The sequence below is a fragment of the Meles meles genome, chromosome X (genome assembly GCF_922984935.1).
Source record: "Meles meles chromosome X, mMelMel3.1 paternal haplotype, whole genome shotgun sequence".
NCBI lineage: Eukaryota > Metazoa > Chordata > Mammalia > Carnivora > Mustelidae > Meles > Meles meles.
In genome coordinates, this window is record NC_060087.1 from 106423777 (window position 1) to 106450976 (window position 27200).

General features: G+C 37.0%; 1 protein-coding gene across 1 annotated transcript in view; it reads right to left on the minus strand.

Moving 5' to 3' along the window:
• Positions 1–27200, minus strand: part of TENM1 (teneurin transmembrane protein 1) — an 811134-nt gene that overhangs the window by 598898 nt on the left and 185036 nt on the right. The gene's annotated exons all lie outside the window — the stretch shown is intronic.

Sequence of the window (27200 nt, forward strand, 5' to 3'; positions counted from 1 at the left end):
TTGACATGGCCTAAGGACTTACTGCTGGCAACTTTAATCCAGCTACAACAGCTGAGTGGAGTGGTTGCAACAGAGACTGCAAGTTCCACAAAGCCAAACATACTATCTGGCCCTTTACAGAGAAAAAAAATTACTGATCTCTGCGAAGGAGACCTCAATGATTCATTGCCCTTATCTTACAGATTAGGAAATTGAGGCCCAAACAGGTTAAATGACTCAAACTCAATATATCTGATAAAAAATGCACAGTTTTTGTTACCCTACTGGTTCCCCAAAACCAATCACAGTTCTTCTACAGTGTTCCTTATTTTAAGAAATGGCACACCATCTACCAAGTTATACAAGCCTGAAATCTACAAGTCTTTCTTCCTTGACAGCCCCCTCCTCATCATCCCTAGATCCAGTCTAAGCTCATTCAATTTTACATGCTCCCTGTTGAATTTTCCCACTTCTCTCCATTGCCACCACCCTAATCCAAGCTGTCATCATCATTCCTTGACTATTGAAACTGTCTCCCCAAGTGGTCTCCCTGCTTTTCCTCTGGCCCCATTCCGATTTGCTCCTCTTTCCTTAGTCATTGATGTTTTCAAAATGCATATCTGAGCACATCCCATCTCTACCTAAAACTCTTCAGAGGCCTCCCACTGATCTTAGGATAAATAGCAAACTCTTTAATATGACCTAAAAGGCCCTATACTACCTAGCTCGTCCTGACCTCTGTAGCCTCATCTTTCACTACCTGCATCCTCACTCTCTGCTCTAACCACTCTAACTTGCTTTCAGTCCCTTAAATTTGCCAAACCTCCTCACACTACTAGGCCTTTGCACACGCTTTTGCTATGTCTGGAATGACCTTCCCTTCCCACCTTTGCCCAGTTTGTGACTTCAGGCATTAAACCATTACTTCCTCAGGGATGTCTGTTTTCACGTTCCTGACTTGTTTAAGTTCCCCTATTATATGCTCCATTATAGTACTCTATCTTTCCTTCCATATACTTATCACAGGTACAGTTTAACAATTTATAGGTATGACTATTTTAATAACGTCCATCTTTAGACTGTAAGTTTCATCAGGGCAGGGATCTTGCCTATTTTAGCCTCCTATAGCCCCAATACCTAGCCCAGTGCTTTGTCCTTAGCTCAATAAATATTAATTTAATGAACTAATGCATGAATTTCCAGTTCATAGAGTTAGAATCCATGTTTCCTAAAGTCCAAGTTCAGAACTCTACAGGGCACAGTGCTGCTTCTATTTAGGCCAACAACACAGGATTGGGACATTCAGGGTTTTTCTATTTCTTGGCAACAAACTAAAACCCTGACTTCTGCCAGCTGCTAAACATATGCATGGCATTTTTCACCAAGGGAAGTGTATGAATGCATCAGCAACTCAGTCCCACTGTTAGAACAATAAATCACATGCTTTAAAGAAGGGGAGTACAGAGTGTTGTTATTATCAACAAAGCAGTATATATGTGAATTTTAAAGGGAAGCATTTGAGCATTAAGCATAAAAGGAAAACATGTAGTGCTGGTATAAGTATTTAAATTCTTTTCAAAAATTTTTCCCTAATACTTCCAATTTGCTGACCTGGGTTTCTGAATTTCATTTTTCTTTAAAATGCCTAATGTTTTTATAGAAACATCACAAACAACCACTCACAGACTGAGTTGTTACTTATTTGAAAGAAAAAAAAAACTAGAACACTGTTCTTCCTTTGAAAAAAGACACATAAGCTGAAATATCTGTATTTTTATGCTTTCAATGCTAAGTGAAATAATAAAGAAAATGTATGAAATGCTTCTCTGGAGAAACTACTTTTAGAAGGTTTTTATTTTAAACTAATAAGTAGACTTTTAATAGTGAAATCTTAGAATTATGCATATTCTTTAGAAAATCCAAGTTATAATCCTGCTTTTAAATTCCTTAATCCGTCTCCATATTAACTTTTGACCTAGCTTTTTGCAAACACTGTTAAGTCCCTGAAAATATTTTAGTGACACAAAAACCTAATTTATTCAGGCTGCCCTATGTTAGCAACTATCTTAGAGATGTAGTTGGGTTCTGAGTAGTCCCTATGAAAACATATGTCTAATACAGCACTCCTAAAAATAGATATTCCAGTTGAAAGTCCAATTTTATTTTCTGCATTTCAGGATTAGAAACCTAACAGCCACTTACCAACAGATTCCATGTTAAACCAGGAGGGGATTTACTGATTCCATTATAGCCAAAAGGCAAATAACAACAACAACAACAAAATCAAAGTAAACAAAAAAATACCCCACTTTCATCCTTCCAGAATAATATAATTGCACTTTCAAATGAAAGTCAACCCCATGTCATTCACCATAAAATTCTAACTTCTCATAATCCTCCTCATAAGCAATATATACTCAATGGAAGCAATATTTACTCATCAAATAAACAATTAAAAGGTACAGCAGACCAATCCATTACTCCATCATAGATCATTAAGTAAGTGTTGGTTATAAGCTTAGCACTGTGGTGGGCACTTTGGAGGACAGACAAGTGAATGAGATGCAGTCCTTGCACCCACTTGGCCATTATAATCTTGTGGAAGAGATCTACATGTGAAACATTTATTAACTAGCCACCAGCATTGATCACCCAGCCCCAAAGAAATTAAAGAAACAAGAGAAAGAGAAATGGAGGCTATAAGGAAAATTTTTAAGAAAGGGTGGGATTTCAGTGGACTTTAAAGGATGGGTGGTTGGAAAAGCAGAGAAACATGAAGACACCAGTTCGATTACAGCATAACAAGGAAAGCTGGGGAGAAGGTAGAGCATAACAGATTCATTAAGCAACTACCTTGTGCGGGGACCATGCAAGGGGTTTTATGAGAGGATGAGACAAATTGAGGCCAGATTATGGAAGGCCTCAAATGCTAGATTAATGAGTTTGAATGTGAGCCAACAGCAATTACAACTGTATTCTAAAATCTCTACAAAGTAGTTTTAGCTGAGACTGCCATTTGTCTATGGCTCTGCGATAGGGTTAATTCCAACTCTTCAAGGTGAATGAACTGAATAATGGTGCTGAATATGGTAAATATAATTAATTAAAGGAAGAGTGCCTTTTAATTTTATGTTGGGGCAACTGGATGCTCAACATAGAAATGAAATCCAAATGGCAGCAAATAAATTGGATCACAGGAGAGTCCAACCGGATTAAATAAGGGTCCTCCTAAATCTCACTTTAAAACCAAATGTCAAGTATCAACAAACACAGATGTACATAGTGATTTGGCTGTTTCATTACTTTGTGTAATGAGAAATCTCAAAACAGAACATTATTCTGCAGAGACAAAAGGTCTGAGTTTAATGTGGTTTAACATTACTGGTGTGCTCTTGTCATGAATGCTTCCACTAATTTAGGTCAAGGGAATGATAAGAACTTTGACAATGTGCTCTGTCAAATGCCAAAGTCTTGCATTCCCTGGTACATTTAGTGCAGGGTCTGAGGCAGTGGCTCTGGACACCAAAAGGAGACACAAAGGAGACCTGAACATAAATTGGGCTATAATTTTCTACTTTAGATCTGATTGCTCCCTTGTCCCATTTTCAACATGGATAGTAAGATTGTTGAAGTAGAACAACCTCTGACCATTTTTTAAACCACCGGGGAAAGCCTCCATCTCCTAAACCACTCTGTTTTCATCTGTGTACAAGGTCAAGGCAGTGATCCCTGAGTTTGTTTATTAACAGCATCAGTTGTCCGTGTTCACTTTAGAAGGGGTGAGTTTTTCAATTGCTTCACGTGTGATCCTGCATTATGGCCAATCACTGTGGCCTCAAACTGGAGAGTTTCATTTTAGAAAAAAAATAGATTTCCTACCAGTTATTTCCCCTAAGTGTCTTTCAGGTTTTCTAGTCCTTCAGTGTAGCTCATTATAGTATTATCATTATTTATTAATGTAATTTACATGAAGTAGATACCATAAAGAAGTCTAGTCTCTGTCTTCAATGAGGGTAATAGGATATAAGCATGGAAACTGGCTTCAAGGGGTTTGATGTTGGAACAGAAGTAAATAGGAAGCCACTAAGTGATTTCAAGGAAAGGAGTAAATTCAGAAATAGATATTTAAGCAGGAATGCTATGCATGGTGACTTAATATAACATGACTAGGATCCAAAATATAAAATCCAACCACAGGATTTGTAAAAAGAGAGTATGTGTAAACAAGGATTTCCAAAGAACCAATAATAGTAACAACAATAGTGGCTAACATATACTGAGTATTTATTGCATGGCAGGCTTGATGTGTAACTGCTTTCTACATATTCTCATTTCGTTTTCATAGCTTCCTATGAGACAGGCCTTATTATAACCATGTGACTTAGGGGAAACATGAGACACAGAGAACTTCAGTAAATTTCCTGAGGTGAAATGCCTCACTGAAGCATGAGGTTACCTTCTGGTTGAGGCAATAAGACTTAGCTATACACTTTAATATATGCCTCCTGAGAACAGAGCAATCATGGATTTATTTTTAACAAAAGAGCAGGATTTATACTAACAAATGAGGGTTGTCTATCTCAAAGTAGTCACCTTAGGGAGCCACACACTTATTTACACTTCTCCAAACACTTCTGGAACTCTTCTTTACTGATTGTGTTCTAAACCTGAAACACACTCATCCTATTCCCTAGTGGAAATACTCTATCTTTGAGGTTCAATTTAAATTTTAAGAAATACCTAAAATAATAAGTTGAAGGAAGTCTGTCAAATGAAATGAGTTATCAAGCTGGATAATTTCATTTGGGGTCAAGAACAAAATGTGACATGAAGAAATGAGATGGACTTTTTCTCTGAAAGCACCCCCTGGCCAAAATTCAGGAGCAGTGGCAGCATCTCTAAACTCATTAATAACTCCCCTGGAAGAAAACTTAACCATAGAAACTCTGTTTCTAGTATGTATGTTCATATAAAAATGTAAATCTTGGGGCGCCTGGGTGGCTCAGTGGGTTAAGCCTCTGCCTTCGGCTCAGGTCATGGTCTCGGGGTCCTGGGATCGAGCCCCGAGTTGGGCTCTCTGCTCAGCAGGGAGCCTGCTTCCTCCTCCTCTCTCTCTCTGCCTGCCTTTCTGCCTACTTGTGATCTCTGTCTGTCAAATAAATGGATAAAATCTTTTAAAAAATGTAAATCTTGTTTGTATTAATAAGTTACACATTTTACATCACACATTTTATGTAAGACCCATGGAGAATAACAATGTTCCCATATGAGATATCCAAGCACAGATACATTATAAGTCCTAGGAGTATTCAAATTATGTGGTGATGATCATTAACTAGATTAGTTGACAAGGACTTCATGGAGAGCAGTGAGGAAAACCTGGGCTTGACCAGTGGGTTAAATTCCAACAAGCAAGGGAAATGATCTTCCATGGAGGACAGAGGAATCAAACTTGATTTCCTAACAAAAGAGGACTTGAAAAACACTCAACTCCATATGAAATAGCAGCCTTCTAAAACCCATCTTTAAATGAAACATCAATAGAAGCAGATGTTAATGTTAGAGAGCAAAAAGAGACAGACACAGAATGGTGGGCCCAGTTTACAGGCTGGGGCGGCGGTTTGCTGAAGGAATGTTAGTTGAGGAGTCTGAACATGATCTAAAGTTAGCCTATTATCCCTCCACCTGTGATTTTGTAAGTCTCAAAAATCTGTCAAGGCCCACTAATAAATGTCTTCTTCTACAAAGGTAATTTAAGAAAAGAAAAGGAAAGTAACATGGATACTTCAAATTCTCTCTCCCTTGAATAAAGGCCCTCCCCACTGACCTTGCTTTAAAGACAGGGTGAGCTGGCAAGAACTGAAAGGAGCCATCAGGAATGCGTAGATATTGTGTTTCAAAAGGATGAATAGATTTTCTGGTAGAATTCAGTAAATGCAGAGAATTCTTTTTACCAAGTGTGAGCTTTCTGGTTCTTGGATAACTATTTTCTACATAAAATACAGCCCTAAAAAAATACTTGCTATTTCCTTAATTAAAGTAAATACGTGTTTACACTACTCTACTGCAAATCTAAAAAATGCAAGATAATAATGAATCTCATTTTGCAGCGCATTGTAAATCATATTAGTAACTTCTGGTGCTCTCCAGGTTTAATAGGTGATAGTTTATTATTCATGTTCAGCATAAACTAAGTCATTAAAATTACAAATTTACAAGTAAGCTACAAAAATTATGCTTGTCTTCAAGATTATAGTTTTAATAATTGAAAATACTATCTGACCTAGAGCAAGGAAAATGTTGAAACTTCAAAGTTCATCTTAAATTCATGGTTGAGAATAACAGAAGTCTCTGAACACTGGGCCATCTTCTTGTTTATGTCAGGATACAAAGACTATAAATGAACAAAGAAAAGTTACATTGTTTTGTGGGATTTATATTTCCATAATTCTTTTAAAAACATCATATTCCCAAAACGCAAATGTTACAAATATAAGAGGAGACATGTTACTGTACTCGGGTGAGATTCTGGCATGAACAGAAGTTGTTTGCCTTAATATCAAAATGATAAGTTTATTTATTTATTTTCTTGAGAGAGAGAGAGAGCGTACTCACATGAGCATGGGGGGAGGGGCAGAGGAAGAGGGAGAGAAAGAATCTCAACAAGCTCCCCACCCAGTGTGGAGCCCAACGTAGGACTTGATCTCACAACCATGAGATCATGACCTAAACTGAAATCAAGAGTAGGATGCTTAACTGAGTGGGCCAACCAGGCACCCCTCTTTGTTTTTTGTAAACTGAGTAATAAACTGTATGAAAACTTCTAGACATTATTTGAGTCTGCTTTTACACATAAAATGAGAAATGACCAGGTACATGCCATATTTGTTGCAACCAAATGGGTTTTTTTGCTGGCCAGTAAGCCCAGCCCTTTGAGGGATACAAGCATACTTCGAAGACATTGAGAGTTTGGTTCCAGACCACTGCAATAAAGCAAATGTCACAATAAAGCAAGTCGAATGAATTTTCTGGCTTTCCAGTGCATATAAAAGTTATGTGTACACTATACTGTAGCCTATTAGGTATGCAATAACATTATGTATAAAAAGACAATGTATGTACCTTAATTAAAAAATATTTTATTGCTAAAAAAAATATTAACCATCAGGGGCGCCTGGGTGGCTCAGTCATTAAGAGTCTGCCTTCTGCTCAGGTCATGATTCCAGGGTCCTAGGATCAAGCCCCACATCAGGCTCCCTGCTCCGCAGGAAGCCTTCTTCTCCCTCTCCCTCTGCTGCTCCCCCTGTTGTATTCCCTCTCTCACTGTGTCTCTGTCAAATAAATAAATAAAATTTTAATTTTAAAAAAAATATTAACCATCATCTGAGCTGTCAGTGAACCATAATCTTTTTGCCAATGCAGGTTCTTCCCTCTAGGTTGATGGGTGCTGACTGATCAAGGTGGTGGTTGCTGAAAATTGGGGTGGTGGCAATTTCTTAAAATGAGACAATAATGAAGTTTGCTTCATCCATTGACTCTTCCTTTCACAAATGACTTCTCTGTAGCATGCAATGCTGTTAGGTTGCATTTTACCCACAGTAGAACCTTCAAAATTGGAGCCAATCCTCTGAAACCCTGACACTGCTTTATCAACTAACTTGATGCAATATTCAAAATCCTTTGTTGTCATTTCAACAATCTTCATGACATCTTCACCTGGAATAGATTCCATCTCAAGAAACCACTTTCTTTGCTCATCCATAAGAAGCAACTCATCAGTTCAAGCTTTATCAGGAGATTGCAGCAACTCAGTCCTATCTCCAGGCTCCACTTCTAATTCTAATTATCTTGCTATTTCCAGACATCTGCAGTTACTCCCTCCTCTTGTGCACTTCAAAGTTACCCCTGAGGGTTGGAATCAACATCTTCCAAACTCCTGCTCATGTTGATATTTTGACCACTTCCCATGAATCATGAATGTTCTTAATGGCATCTAGAATGGAGACTCTCTCCAGAAGGTTTTCAATTTACTTTGTCCAAATCCATGAGAGGAATCACTTTGGCAGCTAGAGTGTTAGGAAATGTTTTTCTTAAATGAGACTTAAAAGTTAAAATTCCTCCTTGATCCATAAGCTACAAAACGGATGTTGTGTTAGCAGGCATGAAAACAACACGAATTTCATTGTACATCTCCATCAGAGCTCTAGGGTGACCAGGTGCATTATCAACAAGCAGTTATATTTTGGAAGAATTTTTTTTTTCTGAGCAGTAGGTCTTACAATATTCAATTAAGTATGTTGTAAACAACTGTGCTGTTATCCAGGCTTTGTTGTTCCATTTATAGAGAACCGAGTAGATGTAGCATAATTCTTAAGGGCACTAGAATTTTCAGAATGATCAAAGAGCACTGGCTTTAATTTAGTCACCACCTGCATTTGCTTCTAACAAGTGTCAGCCAGTCTTTTGAAGCTTTGAAGCCAAGCACTGACTTCTCCTCTCTAGCTACTGAAGTCCTAGCTGGCATCTTCTTCCAATAGAAGCCTGTTTGTCTACATTGAAAATCTGCTTTTCAGTGTAGCCACCTTCACTGATGATCTTAGCTAGATCTGGATGACTTGCGGCAGCTTCTACATCAGAACTTCGGCTTCCCCTTTGCATTCTTTGTTATGGGGATGGCTTCTTTCCTTACACCTCATTGAACAACCACTGCTAGCTTCCAACTTTACTTTTGCAAGCCTCCTCACCTCTCTCAGCCTTCACAGAATTGAAGGGAGTTAAGGCCTTGCTCTGGATCAGGCTTTTGGCTTAAGGGAATGTTGTGGCTGGTTTGATCTTCTATCCAGACCACTCAAACTTCCTCCCTATCAGCAATAAGGCTGTTTTGCTTTCTTATCATTTGTGTGTTCACTGAAGTAGCACTTTTAATTTCCTTCAGGAACTTTCCTTTGTAGTCACAATTTAGCTGTTTGGCACAAGAGGCTAGCTTTCAGCCTATCTTGGTTTTCAACATATCTTCCTCACTAAGCTTAATAACTTAGCTTTTGTTTTAAAGTAAGAGACCCGGGTCTCTTCCTTTCACTTAAACATTCAAGAGGTCACTATAGAGTTGTTAATTGGCCTAATTTCAGTATTGTTGTGCCTCTGGGAACAGGGAAGCCCCAGGAGAGGGAGAAAGGCAGAGAAACAGCCCATAAGTAAGCAGTCAGAACAAGGAACAATTAATTCACTGTCTTATATGGACACAGTTCACGCACTCCCCCCCCCCAAAGTGATAGTAATACCAAGGATCACTGATCAGAGATCACTGAAACAAATATAATAATAATAATGAAAAGGTTTGGGGGCACCTGGGTGGCTCAGTCAGTTGAACATCCATCTCTTGGTTTCCACTCAGGTCATGATCTCAGGGTCCTAGGATAGAGCTCCAGGACAGACTCCACTCAGCACAGAGTCTTCTTGCCCCCCTCTCTCCCCTTCTGCTCCTCCCCTAGCTCACACATGTGTGCTTGCTCACTCTCTTGCTCTCTCTCTCTCAAATAAAATCTTTAAAAAATAATGAAGTTTGAAATATTTGCAAGAATTACCAAAATGTGACACAGAGACACAAAGTAGACAAATGGTGTGGGGAGAATTGTGCCCTTAGATTTGCTCAATGTAGGGCTTTCGTGAACTTTCAGTATCTGTGGAGCACAATAAAATGGAGCATGCCTGTATATTCCGAGCTAAAACCCTTCCTAAGTTCGTCTTGAGCAGCTAACTCTATGAGGTTTAGGCTTCTGTTCCTAGTTTTTTGCAGCTTCCAAAGACTTCTAATCACAATCAGGAACTGACTTCTCTGGAATTAAATTTACTGTAGTTGAATGAGCGTACTTCCCCCTGCTCCCCAACTATTTCAATTCAAGCTAGAATCCTGATTAAATTCCAGAGGAATTTTTGCTTACAAGCCTGCCAAGGGCATGCCCAGTATGAGTGTACTTCAGTCATCCAGTAAGTGCATATATGATGACTTATTTTTATTATTTTTCATTTCTTTTCATATTCTGCTATATATTCAAAAGAATCATTGTACATATAAATTTATGGGATGACAAATGGGGTCCAAGGACTAAAAACTGTTAGCTAAAGCACCGCTCTAGCCTGTCTTGCAAAGTAATGGGAAGCAGGGAACGCCATGGTTAACTACCTTTTATCACCACCTCTGGTTCCACAATACCCATTCCATAGAAGACAGGGTTTCCCCTTGGCTGACTATGTCAAGTGAGACTCACTAAGAGAAATGATAGTCTTAGAACTATTTTGCAGACCTCACTTTCCTTATCTGTAAAATGAGGTAGTTGGAACTCAGTGATCTCCAAGTTATTTTCCCAGCTTTTACCATCTATGATTCAACTCACTTTGAATCCACACCATTATTTAGTAATCCACACATCTCTAGAAAATTATTTTCAACAAGCATATGATCAGCACTGGGGAAACTAAGAGGTAAGATTCTAAAGGAGGCTAGAAACCTAGTTAGGGTGTTAAGATATGTCCATGTAAGGATGCACTGCAGGGTAGGAAAAGGCTGTGTACCAAAATGAGAGACATGGGAGTATAGGGTGGAATCCCTAAGCTCCTATCCCACCAATGCACACTGGATGACGAAGTAAGCAAAAAAAAAAAAAAAAAATTAACTTTCATTGTGTTTAACCACTGGGATTTGAGAGTTGTTATAGCAATAAGTATTACTTACCCTAACTTCATTGGCATATATCTATTTCTACCCCTACCGCTACTTTTACTTACACCTCTGTCTGTTTAGAGAGATTTAAACACACACACACACACACACACACACACACACACACACACACACTTCAGGCCAAAGATGAGGTTCCATTGCCTATCATGAAGGTATCTATGACCCTGGAATGACTAAATTGATCATACTTATGGAATATAGTTGTTTAATTTTCTTCCTTCCTATACTATATGGCCCCTGGAAGGCAGGAGCTAAGTCTTTTTTATTCACCACTGCATTCTCAGCACCCAGTGCCTGGAACGTAGTAGGTATCCAGTAAATATTTGTTTGATGAATGAACAGGGCTTAAATTACATAGTGCTTCTCACCTTGATTCTTATAGCACCCTGTCCTTGCACTACAATTAACCTATTACTTTATAATTGCTGTACATTGTCTGTCTCCTTCAGAGAGCAAGGTGCTCAATATTTGTTCAATCAAAGTTGGGACTTGGTGAAATTCTTTTAATTCTGTAAATGGAGAATGCCTTCTAGGGCCAACAAAATAGTTCTTGAATTATGTACATAAAAGCTTTCAGTCAGACCTGTCCTCTAAGTCACTTGCTCTTCTCCTGAGTGATTGAGAGTCCTTTCCTGCTTAAGTCAAAGCACAAAAGTGTCTTGGTACCCCTGAATCATTTGAACACTTTTAATCACAAACTTGCCTTTAACCCGTCCTAGACTGAAAGCCTGGTTTCCTGCTAGAGTCCCCAATATCATAAGAATAGTGGTGGCCAGGTACTGGGGGTTGAGGGAAATAGGGGAGATGTTGGTCAAAGAATACAAAATTTCAGTTACAAGATAAACTCTGGAGATATAAGGTACAGCATGGTGATGATTGTTAACAATACTCTACTCTGTACTTGAAATTTGCTAAGAGAATAAATCTTAAGTGTTCTCATCACACACGATAAAGGTAACTATGTGAGGTGATGGATGTGTTAATTAGCTTGATTGTGGCACTCAACTTTCAATGTATACCAAATCAAATGTTGTACACCTTAAATAATACAATGTTACTTGTCAATGATATCTCAATAAAGCTGAAAAATGACTTCAATATTTAATGCTGTACATTTGACTCACAAAATTAAGCCCTCTCCAAATGGGTTTTGGTTAAAAACATTTCCTATAGATTTAGATGAAAATCAAGCAAAAGGAGAAAATGGACCACTTCCGTAAGACTTACTCCCTCATTTTTTCCTTCTTACTAGACTCTATTGTAGTAACTGCAAGATAAAGACCCCAAAAATTGGGTCCTTCCTTTATAAACCCAAGTAACTCTATTGACTAATTAAAAGACACTCTGGTTTCCATAACTCACTTTTTCATAAATTCACTGAATTTCTGACTGACCCAAGAGATTTGTTAAATTGGACTGGAAATTTTTCACAGTCCTCATTGCTCTAGAATTGAATAAATTAAGAGTAGGCAGAGAAGGAAACACTGTAAATGGTAAAACCTATTGCAATACTAATTCAATGTACAAAGTGAGAACATGCCTGCAATTTGCCAGCAAGAAAGTGCCAGTAAATCTCACACTGCAGCTGTCATGATTAGAAATGGCCATGGTCCCTATGAAGCCAAAAGCTTTTGCCATTTTTTGATGGGGCAACAAAAATAAGGAGATGGTTTCAGGAAATTTCCTGTGGTGATATGCCTGAGTCCTGGGTTTCCATGAACATTAGGGAAGAACTTTTGCCAAGTGTTATCATAAAAAGTGAAATATGACCAACAAAATGGACTTCCTTATTAAAAACTGTAAGAAAAGAGGGCTATATTGCTTTGCATTTAGAATACATATATAATGCCAACTATGCAATTAGAGAAAAGTTCCCAAATTTCCATTTCCTCATCAATTTCCCCCTGTATGGAAATAATTACCCTCCTCTCCAATTCAACAAGTTAATAGTGAAATGCAAAGCTTTACAAATTCCTCTGAAGAAGCCTGATTTAGAATTTTATTTTCAAGGTATAAAACATTTGCCACCTCTACCAGAAAGCCTCAAGGAGAACAGTTTGGACCAGTTTATAATTTCTGGAAGCCTCAGTCTGATGACTATGGGTTCCTTTTGCTTTTTACCAAAACTGAGAAGAATGTTTCCACTTCAGTGACCAGTTCATAGTTAAATAGCAACTAAGCCCAAACTCTAGGATCCAGTAACTCATGTGCTTTTATATACGCTGCAGAGATGGAGAAAGGCTGCTATCTATTATCCACAGATAAGCAGACCCTGCTAGATAATATCCTTGTCACAAAACCAAGATAATAAGCCATCAACAACTGGAATGATGAGTCTAAATATACCTGCAGAATGAAAGGTTCTCATCCCACAAGCATGCCTTGTGTGGATGGGACCACTGTGGCAAAGCTCTCAGGTAATTAAAATGGTAGAACATTCTTAGCTCCTCACTCAATCTACTCAACCTGTGTAAACAGTACCCTAAAGATAGAGAAGCAGCATGTTAAGTCAACCCATGATACAATCCCTGTTAACTTTTTACTATTTAGAATTAAGGGAGAATTCACACAATGCCAATTATAAAAATGGAGTTTTCATATTGCACTTCAGTCTATAGAGATCAACACAATAGGTTGCCACAGTGATTTTTAAAAACCACACATGCATCAAAATCATTTGGGGGGCTTGTTACAATACAGATTTCTAGACTCCACCCTCAGAGCTTCTGATAGGACCTGTGGATTTGCATTTCCAGCATGTTCCCAGGCTTTATCCATACTGCTGTTGGTGGTTCAAGGAACACATTTTGGGAATTACTATGTTAAAGAAGAAGGCTTCCCCCACCCCCCACCAGAGACTGAGTTTATCAGCACAGTCCTGTCTACAGAAATCACATGTCAATAATGCTGAAATGGCTCAAAATGTACCCTGTATTCAGAATGGTATTCTTTGCACTGTTGTGAAGGTTTAAAATTTTCAAAATAAAAAGTTGGGGGAAAAAAACAATGAATACTGTTACGCTGAAAAGAAATTTTAAAAATTAAATAAATAAATAAATAAATAAATAAATAAATATTTTTTTAAAAAAGCATGGTCATAATGAGGATAGGGTTTTAAGTTCAAATCTCATTTCAGTCAGTTGGAAAATTCTGATGTGACCACCCTAATAAGACTTGACAGTTCAGCAAATGTCTGCCCTTGGTTGCAGGGAGAACAAGATGACAAAATAGGCATGCGTCTCTTCAATCTTACACCTTGTTCTATAAAATCATGCAAACATGTCTGAATTAGTAATTGTAACTTTGTGTACAAAGAGCATACCATTTTTTGAATTAAGACTTTTTATTCTGAAAATTTTGAAACATATTTAGAAATAGATAATAGTATAATAAACACACACATACCTATCACCTAGATTGAATAATTACTAATATTTTGCTAAGTGTGCTTCATTTATTTTTTAGCTGGAGTATTTTAAAGTAAATTCCAGATATCATAATATTTTCTCCCCTGAATATTTCTGCATAAAAGAACATAATTTTATATTTTACTTTTACTTTCAAATTATTTTCATTTCCATTATTTTCTCAACATCTATTAGTATATGGGGCAAGTGATCTTTCTTTCTTCAAGACAAAAATATTTAAAAATCAAATATTCAAGGACTAGTCCCCGATACTAGAGCAAGTTTGTAACAACTGAGGAGACATGTCCCTTTTCTGTGTCAGAAATTGTGCTGGGCACTAGGAATATGGTAATGAAAATTTTCCTGCCTCATAGACCAATGCTCTTTCCAGGAAATGAAGTTGCTCTTCAAAATTTAGTCCGAAAGAAATTAGATGAGGCCAGCATTAGCTAAAGTGTGTTCCCCATAATATCCATTCTTCAGGAACTAATAATTATTATATATAACCACAAAAAGAGTTATATGGTCAAATGAGTTTAGGAAATCCTGGGTTAAACAAACAGATTTCTTTACTGCAGAACTTTCTGGAGTTTCCAGTAAACTAAGATGTGCTGGGAATCTCCAAGATGAAAGGACAGTAAGTATGCAATATCTCTCCATCATCTTAAATGACAAACTTTCGATTGTTGTTTTTGCTGCTGCTGTGTGTGTACATTTGCATGTGCTGTTTAAGGATTATCTATAGAAAACATATTTTGATAAATGTTCCACTAATAGAATCTAAGGTTTACTTTAAGTGTTCAAGAAAACTCTGGCAGAAAACTGACACCATATTCCAGTGATAGAAAGTAAGAACAGATTCCTGTCCACTTTCAAATATTAAAATGAGACTACCTATGTAGAAAGGAATTGGCTCCTTAAAATTTTTAAGTATCAAATTTTGAAATTTAATATATTTACAACTGTACTTTAAAATAAAGGCATCATATAATTATAATAATTTAATCATATCCCCATACCCAGAGCCAGTTTGTTAGATTATATTACTTTAATTTAAGTATTCTCTTTGATATATATCTTGATAATCTCATTATAGTCAATTGGAAGTGACTTAAATATCCACAGAATACTATAAAAATTGGATTTGTAAGAAAACATTGAATCACATGAAACTATATTTAACAAGAAATGTACTTTGTTATCCCTAAAATCAAATAGATGGTAAAGGAAGGAAATATGAAAACAGTGATATAGTACGAGACCTACGATTGGTGTGCATAAGATCCAAACAATTCATGGATATTAGTTGAGGTCATTTAGTATCTAGTTAATTGACTAAAATGGTATTTTAGCTTTATGTAAGTATATAGAAGATAGCGAGGTCAACATAGTTGTCAAGCATCTGATTTACCGGTGAAAATAATCAACCAGATATCTTCAAAGTACCTAAAAGGTGGGCACTGTGTAGATTGGCTACTTAGTTAACAAGCAATATTTCACATTTTTCGGAATGATTTTTTAATCAGGAAGACAGAGCTCAAAACGTTCGATATTTACAGTTCTATCTAGTGCTGGCTGAGGAAAAAGTTTTAGAAAAGTCCTTTGTGAAGTTACTTAATCTTCCTACACCCCTTGTCCTCCTCTTTAAAGCAGCTGATAACTTTTTATGTTCTATGACGATAAACAGAAAGGACGAAACTGATTGTATCAAAAATCAAAATGTCTAGGCAAATGAGGGCGGGCAGTCATAAAAGAAGAGTAACTATATAATGATTGCTTTAGGGTAGGATTTTAGACATTTTATCTAAATTTTAATGCTGTAGAAATTTTGTTATAAGACAGACTATGCATTATAAAATTAGCCTGATAAATATCTAAGTATTTAATTTTAATAGTAATCAGTGCTTAATACCTTAATCTGCAATAACCTTAAAATACATAATTCATATTACAGAAACCACTAAAGATCCTTATTATTCATTTCTGACTTTTGGTAGCATGAAGAACTAATATTAGATCTCTAATTAATTAACAAAATGGTGTTTTCATACCTTTCCACCAAAAAATTACACTAGGTAATTTGTGTTTTCCCTTTTTTAGCAGGCCAGGATATGCCACATTGATAAATGATGGTCCACGCTTGAGTGATATTATGTGATAAACTCAGAAATCAGTTTAAGTTTGGTATTTATTTTAGGTTGATTAAATCAGAGGGTAAAGATTTCTGAGTCACAGTGCTCTCCAACTTGAAAAAAATCAATAAATCCTAGTTAATGGGCAGGCAACAGCTTAACCAGATTAAGTGTGAGAACCCCGGGACTGCTACAGCAGCTCAGCAAACTTAATCCACAAGTGGATGAGACAATACAAAATACTGCTATTACATATTTCTTATGTATGCTAACACTATCCATTGGATGAAAGTAAAACAAATATCTATGAGGAGAATTAATACATGGCTCTAAGCTTCTTTCCTAGTGCTATAATTGCCTAGATATTAATCTTCTCATAAAACTTTTTCCTTTAAATCTAATAGTTCATATATCAATAGACACTTGAAGCACAGAAATGTGCAATAATGTAATTTTTAAAACTAATTCAATAGAAATTTAAAAAGCTCTGGTTTATAATAAAGATTATGATCCAATCCTCCATAGTTTAACCAGGCATCTCTTCAGTCTGAATTTTAGTCTCTTCATCTGCAAAATGGGAATAATATTATCATGCCCCTGGGTTGAAAAGATAAATGAAAAAAATGCAAGGTATAATGTTACACAAGTGGAAACTATAAAAGGCTATTCAAGTATGTATGTGGTCTGCTATCTTTAAAGGCAGCAGTCTTCTGCTTACCTACAAAAGGCCCAACCCAGCTGATCAATTTAGGAGGAAAAAATTGGAAAGTAATAGAATTTTTAAAAAGACAAACTATTTCTTTGCTTGTATATGGGCCAGTGGTTTCCAAACTGAAGCTTTCTATCTCTATAACAGGATGGAAACCATTATTTTCTAATTCACACTAGAATAATTATGTAAATATTATTTAACCTTTGCTGAAGTTACCCTTTGAGAAACAATGACTTACCAAAAAATAGAACAAAAAAATTTTTTAGATTTTTTTAAAGAGTTTATTTATTTGAGAGTGAGAGAGTGAGAGAGAGCCTGAGAGGGGAGAAGGTCAGAAGGAGCAGGGAGCCTTATGTGGGACTCCATCCCTGGACTCCAGGATTATGACCTGTGCCGAAGGCAGTCATTCAACCAACAGAGTCGCCAGGTACTCCCCAAATTTTAAATGAATAGAGCTTGAGAGAATAGTTGACTTTCCACTGATTGGTTTTACCCTCTCACAGAGCACTGATTCTCGACTGGTGGCCTTGTTCTCTAGGGGTGGATTTCAAAATCTCTAGAGGAATGTTATATGGAGTGTAACTTGAAAAAGCCTCCTTACTATCATAATGCAATTTTATATTTGTAAAATAGAAAAGATAAAATAGTTTCTTAAAGAATCCATAGAGAATTACATTCTCAGTGGTGTTCAGGGGGACACCATTTTTATATTTCTTAAAAGAAGGTATGTGTTTGCATAGGTTACAAAAGAGTTTCAGGGGTTTAGTCCCAGCTCCCAAAAGGCTCTGGGGAAAGGTTTCCATTATGCCAGGATCACTAATCCATTAACAAGTCATGTAAATCTCCAGCACTCTAGCAACTGGCTTGAAGTAATGCCCTGAAGATTCTCTAAACACACTGTAAAGATGGTGAGCAAAGCAATCACTACAACTATTAAAATCAAGCAATGAAGAGCAGGCTGTCAAAAAGCAAATAGAGAAGAATAAATGAAACAAGATGGGATTGGGAGGGAGACAAACCATAAATGACTCTTAATCTCACAAAACAAACTGGGGGTTGCTGGGGGGAGGTGGGATTGGGAGAGGGGGAGCGGGCTATGGACATTGGGGAGGGGAGGCGAACCATAAGAGACTATGGACTCTGAAAAACAACCTGAGGGTTTTGAAGGGTCAGGGGTGGGAGGTTGGGGGAACAGGTGGTGGGTAATGGGGAGGGCACGTTTTGCATGGAGCACTGGGTGTTGTGCAAAAAGAATGAATACTGTTACGCTGAAAAAATAAATAAAATGGAAAAAAAAAAAAGCAAATAGAGACATCCTTGGGTGTTTTTGCATGACCAATAATCTCGCATTGCCAGATTTAGCAAATAAATCCCATTTGGGACATATTTATACAAAAACGAAATATTAATTGTTTATCTGAAGTTGAAATTCAGCTGGGCGTCTTGTGTTTTATCTGGCAATACTTAGAGAAACTTTCCCTCCAGCACATAAATAAGATAACACTTCCCAAAGGATTATGCAATATATCATAGGAGCATATATGTAACATATCAGAGCAAGCAATTCAACTTGATCATTTATTCAGAAACTGTTCTTCTCCCAATGTTTCCCAACAGCTCTTTAATGAGAAAAAGCTGTGCTGTGCATTGGTTTCAGCTGTCACTGCTGAGATTCAACCTATGGTAGGCACAGCAAATTAAAATTGACCCCTTTATGGAGGAATCATTATTAACCTTACAAGCTCCATACATAGGCTGTGATCGAGTATCTAAGCTTTCTTTGTTTTGAGAGTGCAGCCTTATATTGGGACTTATCTACATAGCCATTCGGCTACCAACTCCAAGTCACTGGAAATTAGGATTGAGGAAATAAAATAAACAAACTAGAAGAAACACAAGATCACAGAGGAAAGGTTGGTGACCAGATTTTCTGGTCTTCTTCTACCATTAAACTGCTGTGTGACCATGTAAAAGTCATTTCACCTCTTTGGGCCTCAGATTCAAAAATAGTAAAATTAGTAAGTTAGACTGGTGATTTACTCATCAATAGTTTACTAAGTACCTTTTATACACTAGACACAGACCTAAGCAGTTGCGATACTCTCAAGGGGCTCATAGTCCACTGTGCTTCTAGTTCAAAGATTCTACACTTTGGATTTTGAAACAAATTTTTCAGGTCTTATTTGGGAAGAAAAATATCTAAAACTCACTATGTTACTTTTCCAAACGTCTCCAAATTCCTTGGAAAAGTTTCAGTAGTTTAAAAATAAAAGCATAGCATTTATTTTTGAAATTTTATTTATTTTTTTCAGCGTAACAGTATTCATTGTTTTTGCACAACACCCAGTGCTCCATGCAATACGTGCCCTCCCTATTACCCACCACCTGATTCCCCCAACCTCCCACCCCTGCCCCTTCAAAACCCTCAGGTTGTTTTTCAGAGTCCATAGTCTCTTATGGTTTGCCTCCCCTTCCAATTTCCCTCAACTCCCTTCTCCTCTCCATCTCCCAATGTCCTCCATGTTATTTGTTATGCTCCACAAATAAGTGAAACCATATGATACTTGACTCTCTCTGCTTGACTTATTTCACTCAGCATAATCACTTCCAGTCCCGTCCATGTTGCTACAAAAGTTGGGTATTCATCCTTTCTTTTTTTTTTATAAACATATAATGTATTTTTATCCCCAAGGGTACAGGTCTGTGAATCACCAGGTTTACACACTTCACAGCACTCACGATAGCACATACCCTCCCCAATGACCATAACCCCCTCCCCCTCTCCCAACCCCACCTCCCCCCAGCAACCCCCAGTTTGTTTTGTGAGATTAAGAGTCATTTATGGTTTGTCTCCCTCCCAATCCCATCTTGTTTCATTTATTCTTCTTCTATGCCCCTAACCCCCCATGTTGCATCTCCACGTCCTCATATCAGGGAGATCATATGATAGTTGTCTTTCTCTGATTGACTTATTTCACTAAGCATGATACCCTCTAGTTCCATCCACGTCATCACAAATGGCAAGATTTCATTTCTTTTGATGGCTGCATAGTATTCCATTGTGTATATATACCACTTCTTCTTGATCCATTCATCTGTTGATGGACATCTAGGTTCTTTCCATAGTTTGGCTATTGTAGACATTGCTGCTATAAACATTCGGGTGCACGTGCCCCTTGGGATTACTATGTTTGTATCTTTAGGGTAAATACCCAGTAGTGCAATTGCTGGGTCACAGGGTAGTTCTATTTTCAACATTTTGAGGAACCTCCAGGCTGTTTTCCAGAGTGATTGCACCAGCTTGCATTCCCACCAAAAGTGTAGGAGGGTTCCCCTTTCACTGCATCCTCGCCAGCATCTGTCATTTCCTGACTTGTTAATTTTAGCCATTCTGACTGGTGTGAGCTCATATCTCATTGTGGTTTTAATTTGTATTTCCCTGATGCCGACTGATGTGGAGCACTTTTTCATGTGTCTGTTGGCCATCTGGATGTCTTCTTTGCAGAAATGTCTGTTCATGTCCTCTGCCCATTTCTTGATTGGATTGTTTGTTCTTTGGGTGTTGAGTTTGCTAAGTTCCTTATAGATTTTGGATACTAGCCCTTTATCTGATATGTCATTTGCAAATATCTTCTCCCATTCTGTCAGTTATCTTTTGGTTTTGTTAACTGTTTCCTTTGCTGTGCAAAAGCTTTTGATCTTGATGAAATCCCAATAGTTCATTTTTGCCCTTGCTTCCCTTGCCTTTGCCGATGTTCCTAGGAAGATGTTGCTGTGGCTGAGGTCAAAGAGGTTGCTGCCTGTGTTCTCCTCAAGGATTTTGATGGATTCCTTTCTCACATTGAGGTCCTTCATCCATTTGGAGTCTATTTTCGTGTGTGGTGTAAGGAAGTGGTCCAATTTCATTTTTCTGCATGTGGCTGTCCAATTTTCCCAGCACCATTTATTGAAGAGGCTATCTTTTTTCCACTGGACATTCTTTCCTGCTTTGTCGAAGATCAGTTGACCATAGAGTTGAGGGTCTATTTCTGGGCTCTCTATTCTGTTCCATTGATCTATGTGTCTGTTTTTGTGCCAGTACCATGCTGTCTTGATGATGACAGCTTTGTAATAGAGCTTGAAGTCTGGAATTGTGACGCCACCAACTTTGGCTTTCTTTTTCAATATTCCTTTGGCTATTCGAGGTCTTTTCTGGTTCCATATAAATTTTAGGATTATTTGTTCCATTTCTTTGAAAAAAATGGATGGTATTTTGATAGGGATTGCATTAAACTGTAGATTGCTTTAAGTAGCATAGACATTTTCACAATATTTATTCTTCCAATCCAGGAGCATGGAACATTTTTCCATTTCTTTGTGTCTGCCTCAATTTCTTTCATGAGTACTTTATAGTTTTCTGCATATAGATTCTTAGCCTCTTTGGTTAGGTTTATTCCCAGGTACCTTATAGTTTTGGGTGCAATTGTAAATGGGATTGACTCCTTAATTTCTCTTTCTTCTGTCTTGTTGTTGGTGTACAGAAATGCAACTGATTTCTGTGCATTGATTTTATATCCTGACACTTTACTGAATTCCTGTACAAGTTCTAGCAGTTTTGGAGTGGAGTCTTTTGGGTTTTCCACATATAGTATCACATCATCTGCGAAGAGTGATAGTTTGACTTCTTCTTTGCCGATTTGGATGCCTTTAATTTCTTTTTGTTGTCTGATTGCTGAGGCTAGGACTTCTAGTACTATGTTGAATAGCAGTGGTGATAATGGACATCCCTGCCGTGTTCCTGACCTTAACGGAAAAGCTTTTAGTTTCTCTCCATTGAGAATGATATTTGTGGTGGGTTTTTCATAGATGGCTTTGATAATATTGAGGTATGTGCCCTCTATCCCTACATTTTGAAGAGTTTTGATCAGGAAGGGATGCTGTACTTTGTCAAATGCTTTTTCAGCATCTATTGAGAGTATCATATGGTTCTTGTTCTTTCTTTTATTAATGTGTTCTATCACATTGATTGATTTGCGGATGTTGAACCAACCCTGCATCCCTGGAATAAATCCCACTTGATCGTGGTGAATAATCCTTTTAATGTACTGTTAAATCCTATTGGCTAGTATTTTGGTGAGAATTTTTGCATCTGTGTTCATCAAGGATATTGGTCTGTAGTTCTCTTTTTTGGTGGGATCCTTATCTGGTTTTGGGTGATGCTGGCCTCATGAAATGAGTTTGGAAGTTTTCCTTCCATTTCTATTTTTTGGAGCAGTTTCAGGAGAATAGGAATTAGTTCTTCTTTCAATGTTTGGTAGAATTCCCTTGGGAAGCCGTCTGGCCCTGGGCTTTTGTTTGTTTGGAGATTTTTATGACGGTTTCAATCTCCTTACTGGTTATGGGCCTGTTCAGGTTTTCTATTTCTTCCTGGTTCAGTTGTGGTAGTTTATATGTCTCTAGGAATGCATCCATTTCTTCCAGATTGTCAAATTTGTTGGCGTAGAGTTGCTTATATTATGTTCTTATAATTGTCTGTATTTCTTGGGTGTTAGTTGTGATCTCTCCTCTTTCATTCATGATTTTATTGATTTGGGTCCTTTCTCTTTTCTTTTTGATAAGTCTGGCCAGGGGTTTATCAATCTTATTGATTCTTTCAAAGAACCAGCTCCTAGTTTCATTGATTTTTTCAATTTTTTTTTGTTTCTATTTCATTGATTTCTGCTCTAATCTTTATGATTTCTCTTCTCCTGCTGGGTTTAGGGTTTCTTTCTTGTTCTTTCTCCAGCTCCTTTAGGTATAGGGTTAGGTTGTATACTTGAGACCTTTCTTGTTTCTTGAGAAAGCCTTGTACTGCTATATATTTTCCTCTCAGGACTGCCTTTGCTGTGTCCCACAGATTTTGAATCGTTGTGTTTTCATTATCATTTGTTTCCATGAATTTTTTCAAGTCTTCTTTAATTTCCTGGTTGACCCATTCATTCTTTAGAAGGATGCTGTTTAGTCTCCATGTATTTGGGTTCTTTCCAAGTTTCCTCTTGTGATTGAGTTCTAGCTTCAGAGCATTGTGGTCTGAAAATATGCAGGGAATGATCCTAATCTTTTGATACCGGTTGAGACCTGATTTGTGACCCAGGATGTGATTTATTCTGGAGAAGGTTCCATGTGCACTAGAGAAGAATGTGTATTCTGTTGCTTTGGGATTAAATGTTCTGAATATATCTGTGATGTCCATCAGGTCCAGTGTGTCATTTAAGGCCTTTATTTCCTTGTTGATCTTTTGCTTGGATGATCTGTCCATTTCAGTGAGGGGAGTGTTAAAGTCCCCTACTATTATTGTATTATTGTTGATGTGTTTCTTTGATTTTGTTATTAATTGGTTTATATAGTTGGCTGCTCCCATGTTAGGGGCATAGATATTTAAAATTGTTAGATCTTCTTGTTGGACAGACCCTTTGATTATGATATAGTGTCCTTCCTCATCTCTTATTATAGTCTTTGGCTTAAAATCTAATTGATCTGATATAAGGATTGCAACCCCAGCTTTATTCTGATGCCCATTAGCATGCTAAATTGTTTTCCACCCCCTCACTTTAAATCTGGAGGTGTCTTTGCATCTAAAATGAGTTTCTTGTAGGCAACATATTGATGGGTTTTGTTTTAAAAGCATAGTATTTTTAATGGTAAACTTTCTAACTCCTTCCTCAAAGTTCATGGTAACCAATCTCAAATTAACTAAATTCTAAACCTTAGCAATGAAGAAACTGCAGTCCTTGACGTTTATATCCTATTCTTTAGAGTGTGACATAAATGTAATGTTAAAGTATAGATAACCTTTTGAATGTTGTTTTATTAAGAATTACTTGAGTTATAGGTCACATGTAAAGCAGTTTAAAGGCCTTATTGACAAGCACATCCCTACAGACTAATATGAGTGGACAGATCTTAGCTTGTCAGTTCAGCTTGGATGAAAACATACAATTAACAGATTGAACAATCAATATAGATGTTTCCCATCAACCTTTGACAAATGAAAGGTAAGCAGAGCTGTGAGCCTCTCATAAATTGCTGACTTTGTTATGCTGAGGTTTGTGTTATATTGAAAATGCTTTACATCTGTGAATGGAAAATGAAAATCCTGTCAACCATAGCCAAATGTGTTTTGCACATAAGATGATGTACACTACTTTACTATGGACATTAAGTCAATGAATACCTCCACAAGCCCAGGCCAGAGCAGATGGGCGTTTTAGCATTAGTGTCAGGGCAGCTCAAAAACAAAAACAAAACAAAAAATAAACCAAACCAACCCCCACCAGATTGCAAATTTATACTACGATTTGATGTTCAAAGAACAATTCTCCCTTTAAAAATAAACTTGTGACACTCTTGATATTTTCCCAAGTTGAGTTATTTTGAAAAGAGGGAGCCAAAAAACTAAATATGGGTAATCATATGTAATAGTATATAAAATTAATCATACCCTTTATTTTGATCAAAAACCATCATGAAGTTTCGATGGAAAATTTTGTTCAGATCACTTTTCTTAAAAGTAGCACATAGTAGCAATCTTTATCAGACAGAAATATGTTGTCTGCAGTGACTATTAATTAGTACACAGACTCTCATGATTACAAGTATAGCTTAAGGTAGAAATGGTGTAATAAAATGAGTAATTTGGAAATTCGGAACAAAAAATATGACTTTAAGGCCCTACTTCCATAGTTATGAAACTCTTCTTTTGTGTGGTGGCTTTGAGAAAACTACTTGATATTCCTGTACCCCAAGTCTTCTTTTCTATGAAATAGGGTGATTGCTAGTACCCATACCACATGAGGCTCAAATTGGAATTATGTGCATGAAAAGATCTAACTTCTTAGTTACAAAATGTTAATTGTAACAAAACTAATGATAGTAGTAAGTCCATGTCATAACTGTCCTTTGAACGTGTTTCATTAGTATTCATTTAAAAAAATTAAAAAAAGATTGGATGAGCTTCACTGTTGAACAAAACCAAATACTCTACAGAATGAAACTGGCTTCCATACTCGGATTATTTTCACATCTTTGGGTAGATCTTCTCTATTCCCCATGACCTGTTCCCTGTTGCCTTGCAGGTTTTGGCTCCAGACTTCCTCCTAGGGAAGGACTTCCCTGACCACACCTGCTACAGCACTGCCTCATAACTCAATCTCTATTGAATTACCTTGTTTTATGACATGGAATGTGTTGTCGCCTGCAATTATCTTTTTATTTTTTTTGAAATTATCTTTTTAAACATAGTTATCTTTCTTGCCTGACAAGAACATGAGCTCCGAGAAGGCAGAGAACCTATTGTTCTCATCCACATGTTTACTTCTGTATTCCTAGTGATTACACAAGTTCTTGATATATAGAAGGATTTCATAAATATTTGCTAAATAAACAAGTGAACAGATCTCCTAATCCTATGAAGCAATATAACTGATATTTTGTTTTTGATCAAGCACATAGTCTTTAGGTCTGTCATTACTGGACTCAAAATTTTCCAAAGTTGTTCCATGGAGGGTTTTTCTAAATGTTGGCCCAGGTTTATTTTTTACCTAGTCAAATGACTGAAGACTCAAGTCAATTCTCCAGGTGAGTAATTAGAATAAAACTTAATTCTTCAGATGAATTCCAAAGAATTGATTATTTCTCCAGAGACCACTGGGCTGCATTCAAATCACCATTTCACTGCAGACTCTGAATGATCCAATTTACAAATCCCCATGAATCAAATTAACTAGATAACTGCCAAAATGTAATCCCATTTGAGGAGTGAAATATCTGGTTTTATTGTCTACATTAGTTAAATGAACTCCATTAGTTAAACTACACTTCCATTTGTACCGTTTTAAGATAACCTGCTGTAAGCTTTTAGCCTTAAATATGGCTAGCTATAGTCCTAAAATTGGCTCAATTTTCTGTATATTATTCCAAAATTGATATCTCATTCTTCCCCCCCCACCACCACTGAATTAAAACCCTATACACTTACCCCATAGAGATATAAACATCTCGCCAAGGTTTTATATTAGAATTATAAATAAATTGCCAATTTTTTCTAAATGACTCATTGTTTATAAAATCAAATGTAACTTTACCCGAACAGGTTGATGTTATATAAACTTCATGAAAATTAAAGTTTTTGCCTTAGAAGAGAAAACCAGTTTATGGTCTTATAAAATTTCTGTAAGATTGTCAATTAAAAATCCATCCCAGGGATTATACACCTGAATTAAAGACATAATTCTTCTACCTGTGCTTCTTAGCAGGTCTTAGGTACAATTCCGATATCATTTATCCTTTTTTATCCCCCAGTAAAGACTTTTACATTTTCATTTCAGTTCCCATTCTTTAAACATCTGGCTGCAGCTATACCTGCAGTTTTCTATGAATGTGGACAATTATAGTAGGAGTTATTGTTCTATTCTTGTGCATTAGCACCTGTTACCATTATAAGTCCTACAAGCAAATGGCTCAGAAATAATAGCAACAGATTTAGAAATGAAATAGTCATAATGCTTTTGTGCTTATATAGCACTGTTTTTCCCCTAGTAGACATCTTTATGAAAACCATTTCATCAATCCTCTAAGTCAGGGGTTGGCAAACACTTTTTTTTTCCTTCAAAGAGCTGCAGAGCACATTTTTTAGGCTTTGCAGTTTATATAGAATCTGTCTGAACTACGCAGCGCTCACCCCTTATAGTGCAAAAGTGATATGTAAAGGGGCGCCTGGGTGGCTCAGTGGGTTAAAGCCTCTGTCTTCAGCTCAGGTCATGATCCCAGGGTCCTGGGATCGAGCCCCGCATCGGGCTCTCTGCTCAGCGAGCAGCCTGCTTTCCTCTCTCTCTGCCTACCTCTCTGCCTACTTGTGATCTCTCTCTGTTGAATAAACATTAAAAAAAAAAAAAAAAACTCTTGAAGATAAAAAAAAGTGATATGTAAATAAATGAACATGGCTATGTTTCAATAAAGCTTTGTTTATGGGCACAGAAACTGGAATTTCAAATAATTTTCATGTCACAAAATATCCTTCTTTTGATGTTCTGTTTGAACCATTCAAAAATGTAAAAATAATTTTTAGCTTGCAAATCATACAAAAACGGAAGGCAGGGTATATTTGGCTGAGGGTCATAATTTGCCAACCCCTGCTGAGTTGTCCCTTGACACTTGTACATGGCAGAAAATATTTTCCTTTTTACCTCTGATAATGACAGATATGGCACTAA